General features: G+C 35.5%; 1 non-coding gene across 1 annotated transcript; it reads right to left on the bottom strand.

The window, feature by feature from the left end:
- Positions 1-2,222: 2,222 nt before the first annotated feature.
- Positions 2,223-2,325, bottom strand: LOC130017064 (U6 spliceosomal RNA). The gene has a single exon (XR_008791322.1). It is a non-coding gene; the product is annotated as a U6 spliceosomal RNA (small nuclear RNA).
- Positions 2,326-12,115: the final 9,790 nt, after the last annotated feature.

Here is a 12,115-nt window from a genome sequence, read left to right as displayed (position 1 = left end):
TTTCCAATAGAATGTTATATTACTTTGAAAATGTCTTGTGAATAAAATTCAAACGTTATTCTTTAGCAGTGGCCATTCATAAGGGCAATGATACCTGACATTATGGTTCCTTTTTAGGAAGTTAATGATTTGTTGGATCATTAAACATCATTCGTTCTCTGCATTTCATGCCTCTTTGAGCTAATCATTAACTCCATAGTAAGGATTGTGAGCAATAGAATTATTACCTAATTGTAGTCACAATTTTTCTTCCCTGTTTTACAAGTATTTATATAATTAATATCAGAAACTTTATTATTTATGTTATCTGTAAGGACAGATGCTTTCACTGGATCATTTTTCAATTTGCATGTTCTATAAGAGAACAGTATTTAAGTATAAGTATGGCACACATAAGTCATTCTTTAGTTTTTGGAAAACAAACAGTGGCTTCCACTGAAACACTCCACATAAAATGACAGTTTCTTTTGATGTGTTTTGGAGCCACACCTGGTGAAGCTCAGGGGTGGCTCCTGTCTCTGCACTCAGGAACCACTCCTGGCAATACAATACTGGGTGCCTAGGATGGAATCTAGGTCAGCCACATGCAGCACAAGCACTTTACCTGTTTTACTGCCTCTTCAGTCCCTAAAACAACAATTTAAAAGACACTAACACTAATGAAAAACACAGGAAAAGCTGTGTTTGAAATAGTTTTTCTGTGCATAAATTGATTTAGTTTATATTTACTGATTTTGAATGTTTCTTATCCAGTAGATAATGAGTGAAACAGAAACACATTTTCATTTAAAATTAAATATTTCAATTAATTTTTAATTTTAATTTTTTAATTACTTTTAGGGGCCATGATATACAGAGTTACAAAGCTGATCACGATTGGGTTTCAGCCATATGTATTTCAACACTCATCCCTTCACCAGTGTACATTTCCCACCACCAATGTCCCCAGTTTTCCTCCTGTCACTCTCCCCTTAGCCAGTCTCTATGGCAGACACTTCCCTTCTATCTATGCCTCTTTCTCTGTCTGTCTCTCTGTCTCTTTGTCTCAGTCTCTCTGTCTCTCCCTAGAATAATTTCTAGCTTTTTCAGGAATGACCATGCTATTTTCCAAAAACACTGAATAGTAGGCATTCCCATCAACAACGAATCTTCTTCTCTCAGCATTGGTGTCAGCATTGGATGATCTTATTCTTTTTGATGTGTGCCAGTCTGTGCAGCTACTTGCGAAAAAATGAACTCAGACCTCTTTCTAACATCAGGCACAAAAGTCAGATCAAAATGGGTAAAGAATTCATAAGATATATGGAGGAAAATTTGGGCAGAACCCTTCACGACATTAAAGCTAAAAACATCTTCAGAGATGAAACACCACTAACCAAGCAAGTGGAAGCAAAGATAAACAAATGAGACTACATTGAACTAAAAAGCTTCTGCACCTCAAAAGAAACTGACCAAGATACAAAGACAGCTCACGGATTGGAAAAAAAAAAACGTATTTTATCCAAGATCCATCTAATAGGAGGTTAATCCAAGATAGATAAGCAACTAGTAGAACTTTACAAGAAAAAATCCAACTCCATGAAAAAATGGAGAGACAAAATGAACAAAAACTTGCTAAAAGAATACATACAGGGGCTGGAGCAATAGTACAGTGGATAGGGCATTTGCCTTGCACGCTGCTAACCCGGGTTTGATTCCCAGCATCCCATATGGTCCCCCAAGCACTGCCAGGAATAATTCCTGAGTGCATGAGCCAGGAGTAACCCCTGTGCATCACTGGGTGTGACCCATGAAAAAAATGCTCTAGATCGCTAATCATCAGGGAGATGAAAATCAAAACAATGATATATTATCTCATACCACAGAAACATTTTAATTTAACCCAAAATATTAAAATATTACAAAGTTTAAAAGTATTTGCTCATCCTATCATTTGGTTGTCCTATAATGAAGCTATTATTTCCTATTTTTATATTAGACTGTACTCCAGAGGCCAAATAATGAAGACATGGGCCACATTCAGATAAAAGAAATGGATGTGTTTATAGAAATTAATCCAAACCATTTAAATTTTATTTCTAGGAGAAAACTAAGAAAAAATCTTGTGACCTTGTCTTGGGAAAATAATCTCAAATACAAAAACAAAAACTCATTCCTCTTTTTAAAACAATAAATTGGACTTTGCATAAATCAAGAAAATGTGCTTATTGAAAGACATTTCACAAATTATGGAACACTTCAAAAATTAGCTTGTCATCTTTAAAAACGGGCCCTCCTAATCTTCTCTGAATCATTTAAATTTTAGCTGCTGAAACGAGCACTCAAAAGACATTAAGAGAATAAAAATATGCACAACAATTGAAGAAAAAACTTAAAATCATTAATCTGTTAAAAAAAAGACTTGACCTCATAATTTATAAATGTTTCTCAAATCTCAATAAAATTTTAAAGTGGACAAAGGATTTTAAAAACACATTAGCAAAACATACACATGTATAGATTAAAATAAGTAACAAAATATTAGCAATGCCAAAAGGATATTTAACTATAAACAAAATGATTTTAAAAATTGACAATGCAAAGTGATGTGGGTAAGTAGAATTTGCACTTATTGCTTGATTCTCAAGGAAATTTTCAAGCGTACTTTGTTATATACTTAAAGATAAACTTAACAAACAACTCAGAATCTTCACTTCTATTTTCTCAAAAATATAAAATTTATGCAAAAACCAATAGATGAATACTCATTGGTTTAGCATAAAAATCTAAAAGCATCACGAATATTGTTTAGTCAGTAAATACATATTGGGGTTTGTCTATATTCTGGAATAGAAAAACTCTGTCCTATAGACTGTAGCACTGTCCTCCCATTGTTCACCGATTTGCGCGAGCAGGCACCAGTAACATCTCACAACAATTTGTGAGATTTGTGGTTACTGTTTTTGGCATGTCGATACGTCATGGGTAGCTTGCTGGGCTTTGCTGTGAGGGTGGGATACTCTCAGTAGCTTGCTGGGTTCTCTGAGAGGGGTGGAGGAATTGAACCTGGGTCGGCCTCATGCAAGGCAAACACCCTACCAGAAAAACACTTAGTATTATAAAACTAATAACAGAAAAATGCATTAACCTGGATATTTCTTAACTGTCACTTACATTGAGAAAGAAGCCAGAGTCAAAAGATACATACAATTCTATATCTATAGCATCATTGTATACACAATATAATAGAGATTAAAAGTTGCCAAGCACAGAAAATTTAGTGAAAGTGTAGAATTTAGTGAAATTTCAATATTTAGTGAATTTAGTGAATTTAGTGAAATTTAGTGAATTTAGTGAAAATTTAGTGAAAGTGTAGAGGACTGGAGCGATAGAACAGCAGTAGGGCATTTGCCTTGTGCTCAGCTGGCCAGGCCAAGCCGGATTTGATTCCTCTGCCCCTCTCCAAGAGCCCAGCAAGCTACCAAGAGTATCTCACCTGTGCTGCAAAGCCTGGCAAGCTACCCATGACGTACTCAATATAGCAAACACAGTAACAACAAGTCTCACTCTGGAGACATTACTGGGTCCAGTCGAGCAAATTGATGAACAACGGGAGGACAGTAGAATATAAAAGGTTACAAGGAAATTTCATGTGCGATTTATTTTTTTATTTTTTATTGGACAGCTATACATACACATTCTCAGAAATTTACAACAAAATGGGTCTTTGGAAAGTAGTGTGTGATCTGTACTCAAGGAGTGATACACTGACAATGGTATTAGAGTGCACCTGGATTAGAGTAGGAAGTATAATAAGATAATAATAAGAAGCATAATAAGATAATAAGAATAATAGGAGATGATGTTCAGAAAATCATAGTCATATCGGGCTTATTTTTTTCTTTGCTAAGAAAAGTTATTCAACTCTTCTCAGAATAAAAGTGACATTATCTGCTTATTTCAATAAAAATAAAGTTGTGAGTTTCCACTAAGGCCTTCACAACAAATGTTTTTTTAGGGAGTGAGCTATAATCAATCAGCATTGTTTAGGCATTGCTCTTTATGGTGAATCACTACAACAAAGTCTGAGACCTTTGACTCTGTCCATGAGAGTGTAGCAGACTATGAAACAGACTCAGTTGCTTGTCCAACATAACTCCCTATTCCCATCTTGTATACAGTTCTTTCTGAGTTAGTACTTATCAGTAAGACAAAGGATAAGATGTATGCACAGCTGTGAACATGGATAGTTGGGGCGTTTGGTAGATCAGGAGTCAGCCTGCATATATAATGCATAGTCTTGGTGCTGTGAGAATGCCCCAGTTTTCTTGGCAGTACACTTTCTGCCAGACTCTTATTTATCTTGCAGACCCTCTTAAATATGCCTAAACCGAACCCTCCTTATGAGATTTTTTTTCCTGTGAGTTCTTTCCAGCACTACATTTCCTGGTTAGACCTGAACTTTCCCTATATCAACTTAAGCTTCAACATTCTCTAGCAGGACATTCACTCTTGGTACACATTTAGCTTTTGTAACCTGACCCTAAGTTTGCTTTATATGGGATACAACCAAGAACTCAGGGCCTGAATTTATGGGGTGATTCCTCACAACTGTTCTGTGCTCACAAAAACACTCCTAGAAGTGCTCTCTCTGTGGATCATAAACAGTGTACGATATAGTATTGGGATGAGATGCATGCAAATTAAGCACCTTAAGCCCTGTACTAACTCTCTGATCTGGAAATTAGCTTTTTTGATTAGACAACTTCTAATGATTAAAAATATTAAATTTCTACTGACAAAAGTTCTGAGACATTTAAATTATACGATGGGTATTATAAATCAAGAAATATTCATAGTCTTAGTTAATTAAAGTTAATTTTCCTGTAAGACACATAACTGTTTTTGCAAATATAATACCAGGATTAATGTAGTCTAATTATATATATATAATCTGATGATTTAATAAGATTTTATAGAATATATGTTTCCCAAAATATACTGATTTGACTTCTTAATATTTATTAAACAAATAGATAGACTGAACCCTCTTACCCTGACATTACACTCCAATTTTCTAAGAATAGGAAATAAGAACCAATAATTGTAGCCTATAATCTGTTACTATGTAGCTAACTCTAATTATTCTTCTAAAGATATCAAAGGAGAGGAAGGACGGGGGTGAGGGTGAACTTGAGGGCATTAGTGGAGAGAGACTGGCGCTGGTGGTGACTTTGGAGTTATTTGCCAGAAGCTTTAAAACTGTTGTAAATCTTCATGCTAAAATTTCCTTTAAAAAGTTTATCAGAATTGTTATGAACATTTTTAATTTGAGTGTTTCTTATTGAATTATTAAGTACCATGCTCTATTTTATAGCCATCTGAACACCTCAAACTATTGCTGAACATAAACTCAAAATATCATAGAACGCTTCAAAGTGAACTATTAAGAGCTAAATTTTTTTTTAGGTGTTTCAGGGTGAATTATAGCAATTCTACTATCTCGAATATCAATCAATTTTATGTAATATTCATCTCCAGAGAAACTTATTTTTAATTTATAATGCAAATTTTCCTTATTTTAAATAAAGTTTGACTACCTTTGTTTGATATTTCAAGATGTAGAAATCAATGCTAACACTTCCTATTGAAAAAACCCTTTCAGGGGCTGAGAGATAGCACAGCGGGTAGGGCGCTTGCCTTGCACGCGGCCGACCGGGGTTTGATTCCCAGCATCCCATATGGTCCCCTGAGTGCGCCAGGAGTCAGTCCTGAGTGCAGAGCCAGGAGTAACCCCCGTGCATCGCCAGGTGTGACCCAAAAAGAAAAAAAAATAGAACACCCTTTCATAAATTCTCTACTCAGTTCTTCTAGTGAAGAGCTAAATTTTTGCATTGTTATTTATTGAATATTTTCTATCATTTTGGATTTTTTCTTTTTAAAATAAATTTGCTTTACCCTTGAACTTTTGTTGTTGCAGTGATGGAGTGGAGCTAATTGCGAGGGTGTACTTTGTTGTGTGGTGCTCACACATATTTGGGTAAGGTGCACTGAAATTGCACAGCAGGAACCTCAAGAGATAGTGCTTCCAGGGTTTCACTGGGCGAGTGGACTGTGTTGGATATCCAATTGGTCACTTTACGTTTTCAAAATCATTGAATTGGGCCTGGAGCGATAGCACAGCATGTAGGGCGGTTGCCTTGCACACGGCCAACCCAGGCTCCATTCCCAGCATCCCATATGGTCCTCGAGCACCACCAGGAGTAATTCCTGAGTGCACATGCAGGAGTAACCCCTAAGCTTTGCCAGGTGTGACCCAAAAAGCAAAAAAAAAAAAAATCATTGTATTATGCCTGGTGTATTTTATTGTTAGAATAGTTGATGGTTGCTTGCATAAAGCTCCTGGTAGTGTAGTTTAGCAATTCTTTAGCTACTGTTTCAGGAAATGTCTTTGCTGAGTGAGAAACTCGCTCAGGGTCAGAATATTGCCTTCAAGATCAACCTATACTCAAGGAATGATCTATATAAATGATCATGATTCAGTAAAGCATAACTTAAAATGCCCTACTAGTTTCTTAGTTCCCTGTGAGGTCGACTATGGTTGCCTTTAGGACCATGTTACAGTTGACCCATAGTTGACTTTACCCCTCTGTCCAAGGCATGCTTATTTTTTCTCTTTCACAGATATTGATGAGAAAATATATGAACCAAAATCTCATTTCAGAGTCTACTTCCTAAGGAACACCAACTGTAAGAAAGTCAGAAATGTCTGATTTACATTATGCCCTACACTAGGTATGACATAGATGTTACTTTTGATAAAAAAAGACTAAAAGTCAATTTCTGTGTGATAAAAATTTTCCATCTAATATTCTTATTTGTAGTAATGTAGTAGTATTTAACAGTTGTGTTGTGAAGGGAATAATTTTACGTATTATTTAAAATTCTATCAGTGTTTTGTAATTCTTTGCAATGATTTATAACAAATAAATTAAAATGATAATAATAATATTAACAATATTTATTGGACAGTAACTCACTGGTCGTTTTTAAAAAGTAAACATTTATTTGGGGATATATTTAAATTTATAGAAAACAAAGTTGCAATGAATTATCATATGTTCCTCACCTATTTTCCACTTCTATTACCATAGTAACTTAGTAAAAATAAAATTGCTTGCATATTATATTTAGCTAAATTCCAAACATCATTCAGATTTGACCATTTTTACATTAATATGCTTTTTGTGTTTCAGAATTCAATCCATTATCTAACATTGTACTTTTTGGTTGTTTCTCCCTAGTCTCCTTTGCTTTATGGCCATTTTAAAATTTTGAATAGTACCAGTCTTTAACATTTTGTAGAATGTTTTTTAACTTGGTATTGTCTCTAATTTTTCTCATAGCACAGTGGGTAGGGCATTTGCCTTGCACGCAGCCAACCTGCCGACCCAGGTTCGATTCCTCCGCCCCTCTCAGAGAGCCTGGCAAGCTACCGAGAGTATCTTGCCTGCATGGCAAAGCCTGGCAAGCTACTCCTGACGTATTTGATATGCCAAACACAGTAACAAGTGTCACAATGGAGACATTACTGGGCCTGCTCAACAAATCAATGAACAATAGGAGGACAATGACAGTGACAGTGACTAGGTAATAGAATTTTTGAGAAAGGAGGAATATAAAGTATCATTCTCATCTTTGTACAGAGGACATATCACTGTCACTGTCCTCCTGTTCATCGATTTGCTTGAGCAGGCACAGTAACGTCTCCATGGTGAGACTTGTTACTGTGTTTGGCATATCAAATACGCCATGGGTAGCTTGCCAGGCTTTGCCGTGTGGGCGAGATACTCTTGGTAACGAAGGACATACTTTAGAGTTAAATGGCATCCACATGATATCACATGTGATGTTAAACTTGATCAGTTGTTTGAGGTTGTGTTTATTAACTTTCTCATTATAAAGATATTTCTCACCTTTTCCATGTTCTTACTTCTTTAGGAGTTCATCACTAAGTTTAGACCATACTCTGGGGATAACAGAGTAATGCTTTATTTTCTATATTTAATTATATATGTCTACATATGCTGTTTGCAATTCTTCTCTGAGGAAAATTTAATCCATCACTCCCACTTATTTATTAAGTCATTGACTTGACTGCTGTCAAACTGAACTGCAAATGACAATTTAGGATTGTAATTGTTCATAGGTACAGGAAGGGGTTATAAACAATTTTCCTATGGACATATTTTATCTGCACAACAGTAAACATTTTGCTATTTGCACATTTTTCTGTATCATGATGTTGACTGGATAGTGAAAAATTGCTTTTTGATTCTGTTTCTGCCATGAAAAATGTATTAGGCATCTGATAAATATAATGTTGTTACATTATTTTCATTTAAATTAATATGTATAAGGCAGGATATAAAATAAAATAATACATAACAAAAATAAAAGAAAATACCTTAAATATATAGGAAATAATAATCCATATGATAGTAGTCCATATGATAGATTGGCAAATCTCAATAAATTCTAATAAAAGTGCAGACTACAAAAACATTGAATTATTAATTAATATCATAATGATACAGAAAACTTTCACACTTATGATAAAACAATACACTTTGAAATCAATGATAAGTTCAGAAGAAATTTACATGAAAATAAAAGAAATTTTATTGAAATAAAAATGAAAACACAGCATATTGAAATTTTTTGCTGAACAATAAATTTACATAGTTAAGTTACTTTTTTAAAGTCTAAAATAAGTGACCTAAATGAGCTCAGGAAGCTAAGAATTAATAAATAAAATAGCAACATAAATCCAAGTAAGGAGAGATATACATTTGAGAATGGTAAGCTTATCATATCACAAGTAGTCTTACAAGTAAAAAAGCATATCGTGAATATTGCTGCAAAAAAAAAAACACCTCAATACAAAAATCTGAAAATAAAGGGCCAGAAAAGTATCTTTATAAAGAAAATAATCTTTATCTTGATTGCATCATGACCAATTTTACTGTTTACAATTTTCAGTGAAGTTTTACAAGATGTATTCTTGGGATAAACTGGGAACAGGAATCATTTCTGTTCTATTTCCTACAATACAGGTATATCTTAAAGAATAGTCACCAATGAAATATAAAACAAAAACAGATAATTACTAATGAAACAAAATCTTGTCCTTTGAAAATATAAATAACTTGCTAAACTTCTGATTAGAAAGACTTAAATTTGAAATATAAGATACAAAATAGAGAGCATAATTATCAATTTTATATGATAGCATAAGACACATTAGTAAACTGTATGACAATAAGCTTATAAGTGTATCAACTAAGTACGCTTAAATATTTGAAAATGAATTTTAAAAAAATTGAAATGGATTATATTTGTCAAAAATGGAATTAATAATTTAAACTTTATTACCAACAAAATTCCATGTCCAAGTAACAAAGAGCTAATTCAAATGGCTGGAGTGCATACATTGCATATGTGATCATACAATACAGTTATTGGCACTATATCGTCTATGAGAACCTCCAGGGGTTGCCCTAGTGACCCCTAATACAGCTCAGTTCCGAGGAAATACTGTATATCCTAGCCACTGAACCCAGAGTATGGGAATGTCTCCTACTGCAAAAAGATCCTTGAACCATAAGCACTTCTGTGGAGACCTCCAAAATATAAAGTAAATAATAATAAATTCAAAAAATGTTGGGCTGGAGTGACAGCACAGTGGGTAGGGTGTTTGCCTTACACGCAGCCAACATGGCTGACCCAAGTTCGATTCCTCCATCCCTCTCAGAGAGCCCGGCAAGCTACTGAGAGTATCTCGCCTGCATGGCAAGAGCCTGGCAAGCTACCCATGACGTATTCAATATGCCAAACACAGTAACAACAAGTCTCATGATGGAGACATTACTGGGCCCGCTGGAGCAAATCGATGAACAACGGGAGGACCGTGACCGTGACTCCCCAAAAATGTTAAATATTCTTGTGCAAATTGCTTCACAGGTGAATTCATTCAAATATTAAGATTGAAGTAATACAAACCAAACAAACTTCATTTCAGAAATTAAAAAAGTGGACACTTTTCAACATATTCTGAAAAATTCAATACTACCTTTATACCAAATCAGATAACAAAACTATAACAAGAGAAAACTACAAACCATTGATAACCATAGATAAGACTTAATAATTATTCTATAATATCAGCAAATAATAATACAAAATATATTTATCAAATATTATATCCTAAGAAGATTTTTCCTAGACATAAATTTAATTTAACAAAATTGATTATCATTAAAAATCAGTTAAGAAAAAAATTAAGTAACAATGTCTCTAAACTGGTATAAAAGGCAAAAATAATCAATTAAGGTGCTTATACATTAGGTGTAGGTGCAGGGAATAATTCCCCGCCCCTCTGGTCATTTGAGGCTCAATGAATAATCACAATAAATCAGAAAGATTAACACTGGAAAAACAAATTTAATAATACGTTTAGTGGAATTTGCATGGCCAGTTCTAAAGAAATATTGGGATATTTACACTGTTTTTCTTAATATTTTTTTCTTTTCAAAATGGCTATAATAGCACTGACTTGAATGATTTCGATGAAAGAAGTTATTGAATCTTCACCACCTCCTAAGAGAACAAGACCTTGCATCATTTTCTCTATATCATCTGTACGCTATAGATGTGGTTTAGTGGTAAATGCTTGCCTGGCATATGTGAGAACTGAGTTTGATTTCCACTGCCACATAAACAAACAAAATTAAAATAGTCACGTGAATTTTATGTGTCGCCTTTATCTTTCTCCTTCTTCTATCGTCTCCTCATTACTTAATAATCTCAGTTTCACATTTAAAGACTGTATAAAACCTCTGGGGGTGGCCAGGGAGAGGCCCTATGACTCTCCCCTTTGCCACTCATGTTCAGGGTGGACTTGGGCCTCTCCCCCAGCTGGGGCAGCCGGGGCCATGGGGCAGACGGAGGAGGAAATGAGACCCAAGCTGTTTGATTAATCAGATGGCATTTATTCTATTCTCCCCAACCTCCTGTTCCAGTCTCTCTGAGCCCCCCATTCTAGTTTCACACTGCCCCTCATTCCTGTTTCCTCCTGTCTCTCCCGCTCATCTCTCTGCCATCCATCTCGCACCTGGTCTCTCTCCATGCGCCTGCTCCTCTATTCTTCTTCTACATTCTTTTCCCTCTGTCCCCCTTGCTAGTCTCTTCACACTCCATCTTGCTGCCCTGTTCTCTCTCTCATCTCTCTCCAGCTCCTGTCTCTCTCCCACTCCTCTTCTCTCTAACTCCCCTGTACTCTAGACTGAAAATATACCCAGTCTGGTAGCAAAATCAACATAAGAAAGCACTTCCTGACTGCCAGGCCCAAGGGCAGAAACCCCACCTGAGGTATTCCAAAGCCCATCCTGATTGCCCAAGAGCAAAATACCCCTTAAGGTGTTTTTCTCCTTTCCTCAGTACAATATCACTATCAATATCTTAATACTAGTTATTTTTGTATGGACACAGTAAGAGATACATTGAGGCTTGTAGGGCAGCTCTCCTGGGAGCATCTCACCACAGACTCAGACTACAGAGCTTAGGCCAGATTAATCTTTCCTAACCCTAGAGGGGTCCGATCTAGTAATTACTATTTGGATCATGACAGAATTTGCCCATGACCATGTTCTTAACTTATAGTTAAGCATTATGGCACTTTGGCCAGGCCAATTTCGATGCCAGGGTAGCACATAGATTACCGCTTGAGACCCTGCTTTTGGGGGTGCTAGGAAGTAAGGGCAGCTGAGGCTTAGGTCTAGAGAACAGATGCCCAGTAGAAAAATATCACTGAGAGCCAATAAACTCCCATGTTACAACAGCATAACATTTACTGTCTTCTTGTGTTCATACAAAAGGACAATGCTCTGAACTAACTATGCAAAGGACTGAAGGAGAAGAGAAAAACAATATTTACAAATTAAAAGAGCACAAAGAAAGAAGTTACAAATAAACACAGAGGAGTGAGAGCACTGTGATTGGAGCAACCCAATAAACCTAAACTACTTGAGGCTATGCAGGAAGAAAAATTGATGTGATCCTAAAAAAGACAAAGAAT

Source organism: Sorex fumeus, unplaced genomic scaffold (genome assembly GCF_029834395.1).
Source record: "Sorex fumeus unplaced genomic scaffold, SorFum_2.1 ptg000171l, whole genome shotgun sequence".
Lineage (NCBI taxonomy): Eukaryota > Metazoa > Chordata > Mammalia > Eulipotyphla > Soricidae > Sorex > Sorex fumeus.
This window is presented reverse-complemented; position numbering and strand designations above follow the sequence as displayed.